This window comes from Platalea leucorodia (genome assembly GCF_965183815.1).
Source record: "Platalea leucorodia genome assembly, chromosome: 5".
In the NCBI taxonomy this organism is placed as follows: domain Eukaryota; kingdom Metazoa; phylum Chordata; class Aves; order Pelecaniformes; family Threskiornithidae; genus Platalea; species Platalea leucorodia.
In genome coordinates, this window is record NC_138827.1 from 67,637,695 (window position 1) to 67,658,254 (window position 20,560).

Below are 20,560 nucleotides of genomic sequence, written 5' to 3' on the forward strand. Positions count from 1 at the left end.
GCCCTCTTGCTTCTGTGTGTGCTTACGTTTGCAGAAGAATGCAAACAAAGCAGATCTGCTAGGAGGTGATGCTAGGCAGCTCGAAGTGGTCTTTGGGGATTCGGGAGACAAAGCGTCGCTGCCCAGCCCTGTGGCTGCCCTCCACGGTTGTCTTGGTGATCCACCGTGTTGCAACTCGCTTTCTGAACGGCGGCTCACATCTAGATAGTCAAGTGCTAAAGTGTCCTTGGAGGACGGAAACTGAATGGGAGATGGGGTAGGAAAAGGGAAGAGAAACAGACCGGGGAGCAAAAATACCAAAGACGAGCTGGGGGGAACCCCACCAAAAACATCCAGGTTGCTGAGGTGGCGTAGAGGTCAGGTGTGATTCAAAGCAGAGGGGAGATCAAAGCAGTAGGGTGCGATCCCCCTGCCTTCTCCCAGCCCCCAGGAGGTTAAATGTGGGAAATCGGAACAGCTGGCTTAATGTTTGCTGGTTTTTGCCTGCACTTCCAGTGTGATCTTGTCCTATTCTGGGAGAGGAAATGGGAGGAGAAAGGAAGGAGCTAGGCACTGTTGGCTTGGAGGTGCAAGGATGGGACAGAGTATGCCACAAGTTAGTTACTGATCTTCCAGACTGCACACAAGTATAACCGGAAAACCTTTAGCTACGTCGTGTTTTTTTTTTTTTTTTTTTTTTTTAACTTGATCTGGGCCAAGCAGTAACTGACTGATGTTCAATAAAAACACAGTGATGCTGGACAGGCGTGGTCCTACTGGGGCCTGCAGGCTTGTGTCAGGCCCACCGGATTCGGCGTCTCGTCAAGCTGCTGTGAAGCTTAACGCTGCGAGGTCCTCAGTTGGAAAGCACTGCTGGATTAAACAACTATTACAGAAGGGTCATTAATGTTAACTTGAAATTTCGGGAGGTGCCAGTTTCTCACGCAGCCAAAAAAACTTGTTGTCGTTTAAATTTTTATTGCTGGCTACCTGCCTGAAGCTCCTGTGTCTTTTTCTAAATAAGCAATTTATCTGAGGGTCAGCAGGGAAAGTATCTGCTCATGGCCATGCCTTTACTCATGGCGATGGCTTTGCCCATGACAGCAGCTGCAGAACTCATTTCTTCCACATTTTCTTGTGAAAATACAGAAAACTTGTACACAAACACCGGGTTCAGACATGGTGATAAAACGTTTTCCCGCGGCCCCTAGTTAAAGCACAAGCTCTCATTACTGCAGTAACTGGGATTTGGTAACACTTTGGCTTGGATCTGGGCTCCTGAAGTGGTGGGGAGAGCACACTGTGCTCGGGGCACCCCGCTCTGCTCCTTCCTTTGAGGGTGCAGTGATTTTCCAGCTGAAAAAGCAGCAGCATCCCTAGCACCTTCGTGCTGGCCTCAGGCGGGCTGGGCTGCGGTTTCGGGGTGCCGGCTGGCAGGAGGGGGGGTTGCCTGCTCCCCCAGGCATGCCTCCTCGGGGCGGGGAGGGGTCGTGCTGCTTCCCAGCCTTGAGCTGGGGTGCAGCTGGGTCACCCTGTGGAGCTTGCTGGCTGTCTCCTTAAGCAGGAAAATGAGGAGAAATGCCATGAGGCTCTCTTCTGCTGTACAGAAGGGTTGAAAAGATGTTGTGCTGCAGTGATTCAGTGGGGAAAGGATAAATCCCTCACATACACCTACGCAGCACCACGAGAAAGAACTCCGTGGGCAGAGAAGGAGCAGAACATGAAATATGAATTTCCTCGAGCTGCTCGGGAGGGATGGCTTTCCAGAGCCCTTCCCCCAGCGGCTCTGCGCTCCCCCTGCCCGGCCGCCCAGCTGTGCCGGGGTGAAGGTCTGCGCTGGGGTGAAGGTCTGCCCCGGCCCGGGGAAGGCCCCCAGGCAGGGCTGCTCGCCCTGCCCCATCGCTTGCACCTGCAGCCTTCCTGAAGGGCGAGTCCCCTTCTCATGTGGTTTTGGGCTGCAGTTCCCGCCCGAGGAGATGGGTCAAGGCTGGCTGCCCATCCCTGTGTAAGCTGGCAGCTCCAGCAGGCAGCAGCCCCAGGGCTGAGGGAGGTGGTGGAGGTGGCTCCCGCTATGGAAAAGCTTGGGAAGCCCTGACGTAGGCTACTGCCAAGTCCTTGGGCCATCAGATGGTGCCCCAGACAACTGCTCACCCCAAAACCACCCCCCGGCCAAATCTGTGATGCTCCTGACTCCCTCTTCTTTGGGTAAGTCCACAAAGAACACCCCTCTCGGTGCAGGGGGGGCCTGTGGTTGGAGATGTTAAAAGGGTCGATGAATGCTTTTGCCCATTTGACAAAGTATTCGGAGGTCTTTAAAGCGTGTTCATCTGAGACGTGTACCATCTGCGATGGTCTCTGGTGGCGCAGGGGCCGTGCAGAGCCTGGTGCAGGTGTGGAGTCCCTCGGAGGAGCCATTGCAGCGAAGGTAGTTGCTGCTGGTTTGGGTAGATTTAATTTACATTGCAAGGGGGTTTATTCAATTTTGTTTGCTTTCTTAAATATTTTATATTACTTCTCAGTAAATTTGAATTCCTCCTATGTCTTTGGAGCATGTGTGTATGCAGTTAATTTCCTATTACCTTGGGGATTTTAGACAGCTTCATTCTCAGAGCTATTTAGAAAATTATTTAATCACCTTGGAAAATCCTATGTAGCCAAAAAATCTTGTGTTTACTTATTACTCGGTTGTAAATTGGTGGTGCAAAACATAGCAGTACTGGGTTGTAAAACTGCACATAAACCTCCATTGAAATCCAGTGCCAAAATAAAAAAAAAAAATTAAAAAAATTAACTCTTTGCATGCAGTGATACAAATGCAGATGAATTTTTTTCATCACACGGTTGGGCAGGAATTTCCGAGGTTTCTGCGGAGCCGAGTAACCCCACAGATTCAGGGTAGCTCATTGGTGACACACCAAATTAGGATGTGATCATATTTACGCATTTTGAAACCCCGTAATGACTCATCCATATGCCATTAAAAGTTTGCACTTTGTAAATGTGTGTTTGACTGCTGAAAAGGGGCCGTGTCGAACACCCACGGGATCTCGGGAAGACAGCCCTTCCTCCCGCCGCCGCCTCCGACGGGCAGGGCACGGAGGCGCAGGCACCGGGGTGCCGCTCAGCGGCGGGTGCCTGCCCGCGGCCTCAGCCCTTCTCTTGCTTGTCCCCAAAAGGGGACCTGCACGGCCACGAAGTCGCTACCCGAGGGGCCCTTAGTTTCAGCATCGCCATGCCGTGAAAAGAAGCGCAAGCTGTTCCCCCCCCTTAATACAGAAATATTGGGGGACACGTTCTCATGTTTCTCAAGGACCTGTTGAAGTTACTTGTCTCAGTGCTTGGCAGCACAGTTTACTGGACCCAGTGTGTGTATAAGAATCGCCTTATTTTTAAGGGACAAAATCCAGCCTTTTCCCTGTACACAAAACTAAAGTCCCTGGGTGTCTGGCGAGCCCCTGGCTGAGCCCGGGACGGGGCACGGTCCCGGCCCGGGGGTGACGTGGCCGAGGGCTCCCGCTGGTTTCGGTGGAGCAGTGTCAGCCTCACGCCCGCACGGCAGCCTCGGCATCCGCCTCGCGCTCATTCAGGAGCTTCAGCTTCGCCGCCGCGCATAGACTGATCTCAGCAGCATCCCTCTCGTATCTCCCCTCCCTGGCTCGCTTCCAGCCTCTCCCGCGTGCGCCCGGTTATTACGGTAGCATCCAGCATGTTTTACTTCATATTCATCTCTTTTGCACATACCAGCCCACTCACATATTAGATCCAAATCTTTTTTTTTTTTTTTTTTTTCTTTTTTTTTTGCTTGTTGCTCAACGAAGCGGTGAGGCACGACACGCCGCGTGTTGTGACACATCCTGACAGGTCTCGGCGGCGCAGCACGGCGCGGTACGGCACGGAGCAGGCGTCTCTGCTGCGCCCCGGCTGCCTCGCTGGCCGGACCCACCGGCTCTCGGCAGCAGCCCGCCTTCGGGGAAGCGGAGGAGAGCGTTGGATGCTGTGGGTGGTGATGGCACCAAAGGTGTCTTGGCTTTTAATATATACCCCTTGCCAGAGCAGGGAGGAAGGCATAGAAAACCACAGCCGTTTGGTACACCCAAAGCCTTGCTGTGGTCTTCTTAGATATTATTCTGCCTTTTCTTTCTCACATGCGGCGGTGGCCACGTTCGCTGCAGATAACTCCGTAGGACTGGTTGGGGCTGCGTAGGATTCCCTGCTGTATTGCTAGCATTGAAAGGTGAAAAGCCCGAAATAGCGCGAATACAGAGTTTTCAAATTACTTTGGTCTGTTAAGCATGTGGCCAGTTTTAAAGGGCTATCGCTGTACTTCTCAGAAAGCCAAGAAAATCTTTTAAAGCTTGATAGGAACAATGAATCGCAAATGGGAGGGAGAGCGGGTTGTATCTTCTTGCCAAGGGGTTGTCATGAGTGGCTGGGGAAGGCAGTACCAGTGCATGGCTTCAGTGGAGGTGGCATCTCTGCAGCTGGGTTTTTTTCTTTTTTGCGTCTCCTGAAAACTTGTTTCTCTGGTTGTTGATTTTCCTCTTCTGGAGTGACCTACTCAAAAGGCTAAAAAGTACTTCTGCTGGCTGGTGGAGTCTGGGTTTTATTTAAATTTGCAGAGGAAAAAAGTTGGAGTGATATTCAAAGTGGCCATTTTAAAGTATGCATCCATTGCAGGAGATCTCTGATGTAACTGCAGATGTTTTAATTATGAGATAGAGAAGAATTCATGTCAGTGCTTGAAACCAAGTTTAAATCTCATCCTCATGCAACCCACTTTCTCTTGCTGTCCAAAACAATCCCCTGGGTGCCCATGGAGCGGGGTCTCATCTCATTTCCCAAAGGTTGTTTATTTCTTCCCTCAAATAGAGATTAGCAGGCTTGAAGAGCAGTGGACACCATGTGAATCGTCTTGCTGGCTCCTCACTTGCCTGGAGCCATTTAATTTCACCCTTTGCTGTACCAAGCACCGGCGCTGGGTCTCCAGGCGGACGCTTGTTGGGATGGCTTTGGTTTTTTTCTAGCCATGTCCATGCGTTTGGGGGAAGTCAAAGAGGTTTGATGTGAACTCCACGGCCAAGATGGAGCCGGCGAAGCAGGTGGCAAGCCTGCCTTTGGTGCAGGGAAGAAAAAAAAACCTGCAAACCAAACTGAAAGGCTTTTAATTAAAACAAAAGATTAGATCAACGAATTATTACAACAGGTGGTTAAATCCTGCGGCTAAACAGCCCATGCTTTGTTCTCCAACTCTGATGCATGAAGAGAAACTTTCTACAGGGCAAACAAGGGATCCTGAATACGTGGCATTAAAAGTTTATAAGTGGTAACAGAGCAAAATTGGCACCTGCGTTTCACAGGGAGGAAGCAGAGACATGTAAATGTATGGCTTACATCTACAGGGCCTCTTGAACAATGGCAAAAGTTTGCATTCCCATGGGATGGGAAGAGACTGATTTGGTTTGCTCCTTGCTGCGGCTGTGTGAGGAGCTGCCGGCACCCCTGTGCACCCGGGAGGGGTGTGCTGCTGGCAGGGGACACCGCGGGGACGCAGGTCCGAGGCCGCCGGATTTCTCTGGGGTCTGTCCCTGGCTGGCAGTGAGGCTGGGCACAGCCAGCCACCTCCCTTGCTATACACCCTGTTTACTAAATTACTGTGAAGTATTTTGCTCCTCACAGGCTGTGATATTTGCGAAGCACTTTGAAACAAACGTTGTTGGCAGGGGCTCCTGGGCAGCTCTGCAGCCATGCTGAGGAAGAGGTAGGATGCTTCACCTGCTGCTGCTTACCCTGCTCCCGACCCCGCAAGGTGCTGCTAAACCACCTACCAGAGGCACCTTGTTCTTTGTGGACGAGCTACACCTTGATTTGCGGAACTGTTGAGCAATTTTTTGGTCTCCCAATCTTGGACGCTTAACCTCGTATACCTAGAGGGAGCCTCATGATGAGAGGCTGGGAGCACCCGACGGTGCATGCATTCAGTCCTCCAACACCCATGTAGGCATCCCCTACGTCTCATTGCTTTTTAATGATCGAGATGAGAAGTCTCATGGACTGTGCTGGGCAGCACGGTCTCCATGACATGAGACACCTGGGCCACCAGCATGCTTCCCCTTGATCATGCCGGTAGGTTGGCACCCTCCCGAAAGACCTGTCCGGACCGTGTCCTCCCCGCTCTGGAGCTGCTGCAGGTCACCCCCGTGGCTCAGGGCACCAGCTCCTGCTGCAGCGAGCACAGGCAGGGCAAGTGCAGGTGATCTGCGGGGTGTTGGCAGCGCCAGGGGGTGAAGTCAGTGCACTGGGGACGTGCCCTCACTGCACCTGAGCAGCGCAGACAAGCCCGAAGGCATTCCCAATGCTGCTTGTGAGTCCTCCTCCAGTGGTGCCTGAGCATCAGGGCTTAGGAAAACGGGTGAATGTTGTGCCTGCTCTCACAACCACAAATGATACCATGAAAAAGAATTACTGTTCAGAATCGTTGAATTTTTCCTTTGAATTAAGGCTGGAGGGGAAAAAAAAGAAAAAAGAGACCCACCACTGAACCGTTTTGTTTGGTTGCTTTGCTCTACAGTCTGCATTCAACAGAATTTGGGGGAATGTCTGTCTTCGTGAAAGACAACCTTTCCTCAAGCAAAAGTCCAACCCAAAACCCTCTTTAAAATGTTCCAGAGGGAGGAACTGGATTAGCTATGGCTGTGCACTGGGGAAAAAAAAAAAACAGAGCTATCATCTGATGCTTTTAAAGCATCTGCTGAGCCACCATTTTAGGAGGCAGGTAAGTATGGCAGGTCCCAGAGGAGGGATGCGGCTCTCCTGTAGAGCAGGTACCAGCAGGCACAGCCCTAGCTTGGAGCGGAGCTGCCAGAGCAGGCGCCCCAAGAAGCGGTGCCGTGCCGAGGCTCGGCGCCGCCTGCTATTTTTCACGGGATGAGGAAAGCGCTCTCGCCTGACCCGGGGGCTCCTTCCCCCCGGGAGAGGACAGATGGTCTCCCGGTGAGGGCGTGGGACTGGGAATCGGGAGCTCTGGATGCCTTTCCCGGCTACATCAGAAACTTGCTATGTGGCACCACCTACTTCTGTGCCCACGTTTCCTCCTCCTCCTTCCCTCTCACTCGCTGCTTTTTCCAGACCTTTCACCTCGCTGCTCGAATGTTTTATTTCTTTCACAGAGTGCTTTTCGCAGACTCAAAAGCCTCCCGGCACGCTGTCACCAGTACCTGGACCAGACGCCCACTCCTGCCCAGGCTTCTCCCCCCTCCTCCCTCTTCCCATCAATCTCTCCCTTCCCCTCACAGAGCTGCTGCCACTCGACGTCTCCTCCAGATACTGCTTGTGGCCAAAACTTCTCCTTGCTCTACTTTTGGAGCATCGCTATCGGTTTTGCCACAGGCGGTGCGTTCAGAGGCACAGGTGATTCGGATACCGAGGGCAGAGCTGGCACCGGGCACGGAGGGCGGTCGGCGGCGGGCAGGGTTTAGCCCCCGCTCAGGCATGCCTGCTGGCAGGAGTATCGTGATATCGGTGAATGTGACTCACAGCAGAGCAGCCTGACTCAGCTTATGGGTTTTCTGCTCTGGACTGAACAAAACCTTCAGAGCTGGGGACTGCTCGTCCTCTTGGGTGCATTTGTCCCGAGGCTCTGGGTTTTGCTTCAGCTTCAAGGTGATGCTCTTCATTTTTGGATAGAAGCGTGTGCTTCATGGAGCAGGCACTGCCGAGCTAATAAGCTTAGGGCACAGTTTTTTACTCCCCAAAGATTATCTGTGTGACATGAAACTGTGCCTCCCCTTCCTGAGGGCTCCTGCAAAGGCTTCGCTTTCTTGCTCCATCCAGGCTGCGGCTGTCAATGTCAATTGATTTTAAGTGACTAATCGCAACATTTAGGTTATTTATTGCTGCCTCAAAAGGATGAGACGCCCACTTCAAAGCAAAAACATCTGCAAGCTTTCTCAAGCTGGGTCCAGTCCAGGCTGCCCAGTGCGTGTTGCTGCTCCTGGTCACCCGGCAGACAGATTAAGGTGACGAGCCATGGTTAGCAGTGCCAAAACGTCGGTGGTGTCAAACCCGTCAGCAGCATCCTTCGCAGCTGCTGTTACTGCTCGCCGCCCCGAGCGAGCACCAGGGACCGTTTGAGGCTGCGTTGGAGGCACAGCCGGTGTTTCACAGCTGTTCCCGCTTGGGACGAGACTTGGGCTTGCTCCTGTTCCCACCCGTGTTCATGCGGCTCGTGTCCCTCGGGGAGCTCTGTCCCGGCAGCCCCATCCCTCGATGTCCCGCTCGGTCGGTTTCTACCTTGGACACATGCAGCAGTGGCTCCATGTCTTCAAATCCCGGTGGAAGCCTCCCCTCGATAGACTGAGCGAAGCTCTGCTGGGGCACAGCAGCCACCCAATTAATTCAGTTTTTTTAATGGTGAAGCATGGGGATACAATAGATGCTGTAGTCTTTGTCTTCAGCCAGGCTTTTGGTGGGGTCCTACTTGCCAGTCTCATGAAGGAGCTGGGAGGATGTCTCTGGATGCAAATGCCAAGCGGAGCTGAAAATACCAGAGGTCCACATCCAGGTAGGAGTATGCTTAAAGAAGAGACCAGAGGCATTTCCTAGGATCACCGATCCTTCCTCCAAAACACAAGGGTAAGGAAAACTGGTTCATCTAGTTTGCAGAGAAAAGCTGGGGATGAGGGAGAGGAGCGATGCCAGCGGGATAAGGGGATGCCAGCATATAAACCTTGAACCTACAGCTCGAAGCTTTAGTTTTTCAGGAGCGACCCAAAGGTGGGATGAGCCCCGTGGTGCTGAGCGCGGGGTCTGAAGCTGGCGACGTCCCCGTGTACTGTGGAAGAGCACGTAGAGCGGAGCGGCTTGTGAACGTGCAGGAGAGCAAAAGGTGAACCGCAGGACTGGTTGAAAATATCTCTACTTTTCATAAGCCAATAACACGTCTTGCATGTAAATTAGGTGTCTGATGTGTTCCCACCACCATCAGCAGGATTTTTATCTGCTTGTGAGCAAGGGAGCTGGGTAAGAACCTTGTGTTACTGAATAATCCTGCAAGAGAGAAGAATATAAGAACTAATTAAATTAAATCTTATTTAATACTTGGCTCAGGGTTAGGATGGTAATAAAAGAAGAGAAACTGTTTCCTTGTTGTAATAGGGTAGAGCATTAATTAAAAAAAAAAAAAAAGCCCTGAAATCATTGTGATGCCAAGTTGCATTAATATCCAGCTGTTGTGCTTTGCATCTGCCGAAATGCTGAAACAGTCCTTTAAAATATACGGCTTTAAGTTCGTGTAAATAAAAGCAATGATCAAGGCTGAGGGAAACAAAAGGGAAAGCAGAGATGCTCTGCGCTACAGGAGCAGGAGACGGGGTTTCTCAAGGAGCTTTATTCTCCAGAGGAAAACACAAACCCGTGGTCCTTCCTACCTCTCCTGCTGCCACGGCGGCCTCCAGCAAGGAGATGGTTCTGCACAGTGGAGATGATGGGGCTTTTCCTTTCCCTGTTCAGCAAAAGAGATAGCCAATAAAGCTGATGAGAAAACTAAGTGAATATTACTTCATCCCTAAACTTGTAATCTTATAATCTAAAAATTAAGGATTCTGAAATGCCTTTTGAACATCTTAATTTTTTTTTTATGCAATTCATATAAGAAGACTTTATTTTGATATTTTTATCAAAATATTTTATTTTATTTTGCTATTTTAATCTATAAATGTGTCATAGATTTAAGGAAAAATCTTAGGTTGTTTATCTTGGAACTTCTGATGAAACTGAAGTGTGCCTTTGAAATATTCTGGATTCACTAAATCTGCTTTTTTTTTTTTTCCCATGGAGATCTGCTGGTTCAGAAAGAATTCAGCAAATTCATGCGATAACACATTGCTGAACAAATTAGGCTTCAGCAGAAGTAATTTGAGGATGATGTTTTGGAAAACCAGTAAGGTATAAAGCTCACCAGATTTCAGGATTCTTATGAAATGTCACAAAGGAAAACAATCTATAGCTGCTGAATTAGAACAAGCCCAAGTATTTTCAGTGTGTCATAAATTGGAATTTTTGGAAAAATCTAATTTTTTTAGAATTTTGAGGAAAATTTGTTTGGGTATCTCAAAATTTGGTTCGTGCACGGGGATGTTTTGCCATTCCAACTTTTCATGTCATAGCTGTGAAGGCAGCGCATTATGTGCCTTACAATTACTGACACATCATAATATGACATAAGAGCTCCAACGATTTTTATTTTTTATTTTTTAATTAAGAGTGGTTTGGGCTTGATACTGATTAAACTACCTTGCCTTTGTTTCTAGATCAAAGTGGCTCTTGTTCGTGTTGTTACGAAAGAGTTTGTCGGCTTCGCTAGGGCACAAACAGGAGCCACTTTGATCTAGAACAAAGAAAAGATGTCTCAAATAGTAGCAGATAACAGCTGCTCTTTGTGATTGTAATGGAAAATAAAATGAGAATATTTCAACTATTATTCTTGTCATAATATGACATGATACAATAACTACTTCTGACATGTAATTTAATAGGTAAAAATAATATTATTAGAAGGAAACTCCATAAAATAAGAATGCTATTTTTTTTAATGGAGAATCCTTCATTTATAAAGTGGCGATTTTCACCAATACGCATGTTTCATCAACAACTGAATTCTGTTGCAAGTGCCTTTGTGCTGGAAAATACTTAGTTTGACCAAAAATTAAGAAACAGCTCTCATTAGCTTGGAGTCCTTGGTGCGCAGCCGCCTGGGAGGCAGAGATGCTCCTGCAGGTGTGCCCTGTGTCAGGGGACAATATAAGAGCTTTGCTCTGGGGGGACTAGGAGGGGGATGCTGACGACCATTCAAAAGTGGGGAAGCACAGGATTTCTTCCCAAGAGAGACTTATTTGCTCAGGCTTTTTCCGAAACTGCATGCAAACGGCCTTTGTGGTCTTAATTTATGACTTTGTGGTCTTACTGTATGGCTTTGACTAACGCCTCTCTGTGCTGAAGAAAGCTGGTATAGGAGGGGAGGTTTCCTCAGCCCGCTGGAGCTGGGGTCTCGCTTTCCTCACTCCAAAGACTCCAGGTCGCCGACAGCCGTGGTGTCGTGTAGCCACGACGTGTTGAACGTCGCCCCTCATCCCCTTGCAGGCTGTCGGGGCAGGCAGGGACCCGACGTGGCCCTTCCCCGTGCCCCGCAGCATCCCGCTCCTGCAGCCTAGCCGCCAGCACGCTCGGAGGCACAGCCAGGACCAGAGAAGCTTCCCGGGATTTGGGGAAGCCCAACCAGCCAACGAAGTTAGCTGAAACTTCAGGAGCTGTCAGCGCGGTTTCTGGCCAGCCTTAGCCTCAGGTGCTCCAGTGAGGAGCAGCAAATAAAACCTTAATTATTTTGTGTATGTAAATTGTCTCCTGAAATAGGCGTTTGGCAAACCTAATGGTTTTCTGCGTGCCAGGGTGTAGCCAGGCACTAAAATAAGTCAGTCTGTAGAAGGGATCGGAGGTGGGAGATAGGGAAAACTCTTTTTATATTACTCCCCTTGCTATATTAAGAGGCACCGTTCCCTTTCCTGGCTCGAGAAAAAGCTCTCCCTCGCCTTGCAGATGGTCTCTCATCCTGGTTTAACTGCTCAGAAACCAGGATTTAGAAATCCTCGTTCTTGGCGTTGCCACCCACATCTCTGTGACCTGTAGGGACGTGAGCGGGTCTTAGCTAAGTCCGGCTGCAGGGCAAGGCCGTGGTGGTGCCGTTAGCTAACGCTGGGGTTTGGGATCTGCCTGCTCTCCTGACTCAGTGGCTGGTTGCAGACGGAGAGAAGATGAGGAGCTGGGTGTCATAGGGAGGTCCTGCTCCTCGCAGAGGATGGTGTGATGGCCAAGGGGGGCCTCAGGCACCGGGACTGCGTCTTGCCTTTCTCCCCTCTTTTTTTTTCTTTTCTTTTTTTCCTCCCTTGAAGTTCGCAGCTGGGTGTCGCTGGGGGTGAGGCTGCCGGGGGGTGGATAACTTTGGATGTACGTGTTTTAAATAATGGCGACGAGCCCAGAGCTTTTTGGATGGGCGCCGCCTTAGTATTGTGGAAATCCAGGGAAATAAATAGCAAATAAGTGACTCTGACACACAGTCTCTGCTCCCGGCTAGTTACTCCTCATAGGTGACCTTCATCCTCTAATGATGACAATTTGCAACCCCTTCAAGCACTCCTGCAATGCCCATCCTTGGAAATGACTCAATAAGCTGTTCAATCTGCAACCTCCTCAGGTACGTAGAGGTGTACCTGCTCGGCTGACACGACTCCCCTGCCTCGCTGGAAGCCTGGCGTGCTGCTGGCAGCCGACAGAAGCGAGGAGGAACCGAGAGCAGGCTGTTTTCTTCCTGAAGCGAGTGGGAGCAGGCAGCGGGCGATGCTGCGCCCCCGCTTGTCACGGTTGTTGTTTTCCGCCAGAGCGAGGGGGAAGAGATGCAGACATCGCGAAAGCTGGATCGCACCAAGCCGCTGTTTCTCCCCCCCCACCCCCCCAAAGCCTAAACCCATCCCAATCCATCACACTGCTCAGAGTAGTAATTAATGAGTGTACAGCGTTCCCAAATAGAAAAGCTTGGGTGAAAAGCGGAGCAGGAACAGCGACAGCGGCGGGTGCCCGCGCGGAGCCCAGCGTGTTTGGCACAGCCAGCCGGAGGCCGGGGACTCCTGGGCTCCTCACCTCGGACGGGCTGGGAGCAGAGGACGTTCCCTGGGGCCAGGGGATGCTGGATAACGCCCCCCATAAAGCCTTGTCACTGAATGTAAAGATCTGTTGTTGTTTTTCCATAAAGCCTAAATACTGAGTTGCAGTGGAGGTGACAGTACCTTTTATTTCACCAGGGTTTAGGATAAAAAGCAAGTCAGGGGAGTGATCCCACAGAGTCGTATGCATATTTATTCACCCTACTCAGGAGCATAGATGTTTGTGGGATGCAGCCTTAACATAGCATCTGAAATTACACTGCTTGTCTAGATGTTGCTATTAACATCTATCCGTAACAATAGCATCATCATTTCTACACAAATCTACTTCAACAGAGAAAATGCAGAGGAGACCCTGAGGTAAAGACTGCCTGGCTCGTGAGCCAGCCGCTCTGCTGGAGCCAAACTCTGCACCCCAAAAGCACCCTCCTTTCCTTTAGTGCAAAGGGAGTAAATCGTGAGGGTCAGGGGGCTCTGCAGTTCAGCCTCATACCGCGACGCAGCGGGGATCCGCGCCTCTGTACTTTTTGGCAGGGGTAGGGATGTCACGGCAGTGACCAGGCTGTGAGGTGGAGGAGGGAGCGGGATGCTCCGACTCTTCCCTGCCGGAGCGACAGCTCTTTGCTGGGGCTGTCTGCTACAATACATCGCACCTGGGGCCAGTAGACACGCAGTCCCTGTAAAATGATGGTAACTTCCAGGAGTGCAGGAAACACATCAAAGAGCTTCTATCAAGACTAACTTGAGAGTGTTTACAAATTGGCCTTGTAAAACAGGGCTTTTCCAACGAGTTGATTCCTCAGTGGTGTTCGGAGAATTTTCCCCCTTTGCTCGCACTGTGTAAACACCGATTTACTCAGGAAAACCAACGTGTATTTTATAGCCTAATATAGCATTATATTGACTTTGAGTATTAATTCCAGAAAGGATCCATTTCTGTTGTTGGAACAAATCCCCACCGATTTTCTGCCATAGGGACCATGTTTACCTTGTGCTTCGTATAAGAACAAGGCGTCCAGCAGAGCCTCCAATACTGGGAGACAGCTGATCCAGTATTTTTCAACAGGCATGTTTCTACAGGTAGCAAGTAAGCTGTTTGTTAGCTGTTACATCTATATAAGTGTCATCCTGTATTTTATTCCCTTTTTTCACTTCTTTCCCCAGTCACTCACTTTTTCTTAAGCTCCTTAGAAAAGGCTCCTGATGCTATATGGATCCCCAATCTGACAGTGTGAATACTGAGTATATCCAAGATTTCTTCCTACAATATCAGGTGTGCTTTGCGGATTAGACAGCAGAGTCCTCACCAGACGACTTTGCCATAAAGTCTCACGAAATCTGCTCTGACAGGGGCAGGCGATCCCCGCACAGAGCCTGCTTACAGTGCTGCCTGCCTTGTGATGCTCGGGTTTATTTTTGGAGCACTTGGAGTCTTGAATGTGTTAGGCTCTGAGATGCCATTTTGCTTTCTCCCAAAATAAATTTGCAGTCTTTGCGGTTGAGGGCAAAAACGCCGAGTTTATATTTTTCTTTCCATTGTTAAATAGAAAACAGAAGAACCATCCTTTAAAGCTATTCTTTATATGTATTTCAAAGAAGAAAGACAGGGCACGAGGCCCTTTTTGCTCTGCAGATCACCTCGGATTCCCATTTGCCATACCCACACCACCCTTTAGTTGTTTGGTGAATGGAACCAAATGCATTCATTTTTTACCTTTGGGGTTTTTTTCACGTTTACCTCCCCAGCTGAAATCAAAGCGGTGGTGCTGGCACAGCTGGGAGAGGGACAGCAGCTGGCCCCCGTTTTCCAGGGGCTTTGCTGATTATGTTTCCTCCAGGCAGGGTCTTTGCTAAAATTTCTCCTCTGAAAAGAAGGCAAAAAGCGTATTTAAGCAGTTGCTACGTTTCAGCCTGTTTTCTTCTTTGCTGTGTTGAGGACTTTCCTTGGGAAGGATGGAGAAGCGAGGATGCCAGAGGATGGATGCTGTCACGCTGCCTAAGGCTTTGGTGAGATTAAAGCCTTCCTTGCTGTTCCTGGCAGTCGTTAGCAGAAGGTAAAGGTGGGTGAGACTGGCTTTTGCTTTGCTGCTTGTGCGAGCTTTGCCTGTTCTCAGCCTGTCATGCGTCAGGCTGACCTTCACGTCAGCAGGACGTCAGCAGTCCTGTAACACCAATTCAGGCTCTGGGCGCAGCAGAAGGTACCCAGCAAGGGGAGCCGTTCTGTTGGCCAAGCCAAAAAGCCACGTAATTCTTTGTGGGCACAACTGGGTCATGTATTGCATCTATAGGAGATGTTACGGGTTTCCTCGCTGTTGTAACTAGATGGGAAGTAAGAAGATATGTGGCGCTTAGGGACATGGTTTAGTGGTGGACTTGGCAGTGTTAGGTTTACGGTTGGACTCAATGACCGTAAGGGTCTTTTCCAACCTAAATGATTCTTTGATTCTAAGATAAATAAGAAGTAGCATTCAGATATTAAAGAGGTGGCCTAATACCCCATAAGGTGTACCCTGCCACTGGGGTTCAGTCTAAGGGACTGAGTCTCAGGTGTGGCTATGCACAGATTAATCGAGGTGTTTAACTTAGGAGTGTTTAATCAGGCTTAGTGTAATCAGGTTTTCTAGTATTGGTGCAGAAGTCTTTCTGGCTGCCTTTGTTTGTTTAGAAATGGGACAAATCGATGTTAATTAAATAGACTAGGACCACATTCAAAGTGAAATTAGCCATTCTCAAGCTAAATAAATGTTCAAGAAAGGGATTGGGCTGGTTTAAGAGTTGGTGGCTGGGGGAATACAGAGAGCTGGCGGTGGAGGGAAAACCATAACCCCGTCCCTGTATCGAGTGTCTGTGGGCTGCCTCACCTCTGCGGAGCGATGCCGCGGCTCTTATGGCGTGGCGCTTCCCAACAAGCATATCTGCACTCCTCCAAATTGATTTAATTTCTGTTGCGAGCGGTGCCAGCCGTGCCCGCGTTGTTAAAGGCCGCATTGATAGGATTTTTGCACGCTGTACCGACGTTGTTTCTTGACATACAGCTTTCTCCCTGTGCCGTAGCGAGTGGGAACAAATGTTCCCCCGTTCAGACGTGGCCAAGGCGCTTTCAGCGGCTCTGAATAGAGAGGGAGGGCTCGTGGTGAGAGCAGCGGCGCAGAGGCAAGCCTGAAAATAGATGTTCAAAGATCACAGATGTGTGAGCCTCCACCAAAGAGAAATAAGTATCTCATTTTAAGCCAAGAGAGGTTCAGCCCAAAACCCCAACAATATCCATCTTGATCACAAATAAAATTTGCAAAGAAAAGATATTTAAAAATACGTATATAAATAAACAGGGAGCGTTGTGCAAGACCCTGGGAAGGCTCTGAATTTTAACATTCACGCTGGCTTGCTCCAAACCTCTGCTCCAACAGGCAAACACCCACCTCCGTGCCCGCCCACGCGCGCGGCTGTCACGTTCCTTCCACCTCCCGCATCCCCGGCAGCCTGGGATGCAGGAGATGATTAATGCCAGCAGAGCAGGCGAGTAGTATTTGTCTTGATCTTAAATAAATAAGACGCGTATGGAAATAATTGAATAAACAACCATGTTTTAACTGCAGCTCCTCCGGGGTATCTCATTTAGAGCTGGTGTTAGGAGTAAGCAGGGAAAATGGGCAGTTTCCATGTGTCTTTATGATTCCTTTCGATTCTACTAATATATTGCACATCATTTATAGACCTGGACGACAAAAAGTGTTCCTCTTGAGCCGTGATTGTTTTACTGCTTCCCACTAGGATGCGCTGCAAGGGACCGGCATGGGCTGCGTGCTGCTTTCTGAGCATGATGCTCAGCAGCTCTGATGGCCATCAACACGCTAAAAATATTTGAGACTGTTGAGACTTAAGCTGCCATATAATATCTTTTTCTTAAAACCCCTGGTATCACAGATTGCAGCTCTGGCTATTCAAAAGACTTGATTCAACTTCCAGTGAAGCCAGTGAAAATTTGGGTTAGGCCCAAGGCAATATTTTTGAGGCTGGCAAAATGTGCTGTTCTCTCCGACTCGCACGCATTGCTCCCATCAAGCATAAAAAAAGCATGGGGAAAGTGCAATGCAATTGAAATCAAATCATGCAATGTTTTTTCTACCTCTTTCTCTTCCTCCTCCCCCCATTCTCCTGAAAACAAACAAAAATGAAATGACAGAAAATTAACAAAAACAAGCAGGGGAAAAAGGGAGAAGGGTTGTTCAGTACCAAAGTGCTACATAATTATAGGTTTCCTGGAAAAAACACCCAGTGTGGTTTTGCCCCCAGCTGCTGAGCCCTTCCGTGCTCCCCAGGATGCTCAGCCTATTTTTGGCACTTTTGGGGGAGTCCAGGATTGGGGCACAGCTGTATTTTGCAGTAAGGGCTGGTCACCCTCCTGATGCGGATGTTATTCTCGTGACAAATTATCCAATTGAAATTCATGCTTCACTAGTCCAGGATGTTTAAAATAATAATCATCCCACTCCACCCTGGCAGAGCGTTCCCTGTGATGCACCACGCAGTGCTTGCCGTGATGCATGGCTGGGAGATACGGGGCTACCTCTCTCGCCGGCTGCTGGGGAGAGCCGAGATCAGCCGTGCCAGGTGCAGTGATTGCCTGGCCCTGCTGACTTTGTTTAAATAAACCTCTGGCTCCCAGAGCTTCTTTCCAACTGGGCTCCGTTTTGCAGGGGGAGATGGATGTGCACAGGTACCCCCCACCCTGCTGGTGCCAGGCGTGATGGCAAAGCTGAGACCTATTGGGAGGACGGATGGATGGGGAAAATAAAAGGGTGAGCCCAAGCCTCAGCCATTGGGAAGCTTTGAATCTAGCAGCAAGATTTGGCTTTCAGTTACTAATCTGCTGTGCAGAAGGGAGCTAATCTGGATTTATACTCAGGGAGCAAAAGGAAGCAATTTGGCCCTGGGTTTCCCATCTCTAATTGCATGCCTGCAGCCCTCTTCTCGCAGGGAGATGACGGGAGCTTTGCCACCGACTTCAGGAAGCTCAGGTGTAGGCTCCAAGTTTCACAGCTTTTTTTTTTTTCTTAATATTTAGCATTTTAGGCATGTCTTGGAATGATCCTTGCGACAACTTCATGAAACCCATCTGGCTTCTCTCTTTTTTTTTTTTTTTTTTAATTATTTTTCAAATGTGTCTGTGCAAATCTAAATAAGCTATCAATAGTGATATAACATACACTCTGTAAAAGCCTGAAGTCTGTGTGCTCGGTGCTTATTACCACTGAGTGCAAATCCACTAAGGCAGGCATTTCTAACTGGGCCTCCTGTCCTCAATAATTCAGGTGGTATTTGTGCAGATAAATCAGGGCACCAAAGCATTTATTTGCTTTTAGTGACAGGCACCATCTGCTACATGCCTGCGAAGCATTCAGGAAGGGATCCTGCCTGCCTGCCACGCGCAGAGAGGCTGTGGCAACGAGAATAATAACCGCCGATTTAGCAGCAATATTTGCAGGCAGATGAGGGCAGAGTGTATGTCTGCAAGGTCAAGTGCAGGCACGGCCAGCAGTCCTGCCTGCTGGGAGCAGAGGGGCAGGGGCTCAGCTCAGGCACAGGCTGGCGTGACCTGGCAAACAGCATCCAGGTGGGAACGAGCATCCCCTGAGCACCCACGCTTACCCACGTCAGCATCCCCCCAAACCACGTCATGGCTTGAAGAGATCGCAGGCTTAGAAATGTTCCCTGATGGCTTTCGTGGATTCACCCACAAATGCTACTTGTAGATGGCTCTCCAGGAGAAAATACCCACTTGGGAGGAATTTGGGTATCCCTGGGGCACAGCTCTTAGGATTTGGGATAATGAGGGACCACAAATCTGCCAGATAGTAGGTGTGAAGTCTTTGACGAGTGTGGCATCTCGATGGTAGCCTGGGTGTCATTACTGCCTTCCTCTGTGACAGCAGCCAAATCGCACAGCCCCCGAGGTGCCTGGGACTGATCATCCCCACCGCCTTAATTAAGCTGTGCTGCTAGTGGCAGGCTGGCTCCCGCTCCTGCTGACATGGGCACGTTAAGGTTTGGCACCACCATGTCACCATCTGCAAAGCGAGGGAGAGGGTATCGAGCTGGTAGGGGTGGGAAAAGGCTGTGTGATAAAGCACTGCAAGGGGATTTGATGGAAAGGGTTTCCGAGCATCACTGTGACCTTATATCTCAGAATAATGCCATCCCTGAGATATATATATATAATTTTTTTTTTTTTTTTTTAAGAACAGAATAAGACTTGTTAATAAGAAATAATTGCTCTTCTTTTTGGATAAGTAAGCAATTCATTCCTGGAAGAAGTTCCCAGGAATTTTCTGCTCTCACATGCCTGTGCGTTACAGCAGGGTCAGCTCTCTGTGCAAGTCAAATTCATGCAAAACAACATACATGTAGGCTCTAGTCTACTGGGTTTAGATCAGAGACGGATCAGATGACTCACAGGAATCTATGGAAATAGATCAAAGTAGCAGCACACGTTTGAAGAGAGCGTTTGTGTTCGGCAGGGAGCGGGGTTTTTTTGACAACGGCTCGGAGCATGAGTCAGAGCGTGGGCCGGCGTGGGTGGCTGCGTGGGCGGCTGCATCTGTGGGTGTCGGACCGAGACAGACGCAGATAGATGGCTGCAATTAAGTAGTTAGCGAAATGACTGTAATAGTAAAATGAATTTAAAGGCGCAGGTTGCAATCGTGGCGTTCCCAAATAACTCCTTCCCGGCAGCTCGGGGGCCAGCGGGTGTTTCCCGTCGGATGCTCCGCTCCGGGAGCCAGTTATCCCTGCTGATGTAGGAGGCAAGTCGGGCGGCTGCTTGCTGGAAACCGGCTCATTTCCAGCTGCCATGCTCACCCCAAGGAGGGCACGGGACAGGTGGTGGAGCCCTGCCCGAGGCCGTGGGCACTGACCCTGGCAAACTCCTGCTGGGGAAGGAAAGCCAGGAGGAGGAAGGGATGCCAAGCAGAGCTGGTAAGGGAACAAGGAGAGGAGAACAGATCTGCATTTACTGGGAATGGTTGCAAAACGCCCACGTACTTCTGTGGGACTAGGATCATGCCCAGAGCTCACAGAAAAGCTAAAGTTGGTGGTTTCGTGTTTTGGTTTTGGTTTGTTTTTTTTTTTTTTTTTATGGTGCCCATTGCTATCACTTCTAAACACTGGCACTGGATCCCACTCCTGACATGACCCTGGTAACTCAGTCCAGAAAGCCTGCTCTTGGGCTGCACCTCTGCCTTCACAGCGAATGCAAACCACTTGTAATTAACTGCCTCCAAAGGACCTGCATTCGGCTCCTTCGCTGTTTGTCTTGGTGCCCCTGTGATGGCAATAGTGCCTGTATTACACCGGCTTGCCGACTCCATCCCGCGGGACCCCACCTCGTGGCAGCCCCGTATGTGAGCTTTCAGGGGGAGAAGTGGAGCGAGACTCTCTTCTTCGCTGCTATTTTTAAGTATTGCTGTTTCATGCCCTGCCACTCAGATTTGATAAGCCTGTGTGGCATGACAGAAATCTGATTAAAACAAATAAATCAATAAAGGCCTCATTCAGTAAGTGATGAAGGAAACGCAAAGCTTGCAGCCAACAAACCTGTGTACCCAGCTAAATGTCTGCGCATGACCTGGGCGAGACATCGGCAGTACCAGATACCTGCTTTGGACTGATATCAGTGCTTTTGATGTTTAAGCTTCATTTCTATATAACAGTGCCGCTGACCTAATTAATATTAACTCACTTGAGTCATTAGTTATTTTTGAATGATTTAGGGGAAAAAAATGAAAAAAGTCATCCTCTAAGCCCAGCTTTGCCATTCCGTAAAAATGAGATGAGAGGGAAATATTTCCCTATGTATTGTGCTGCCGCATTTA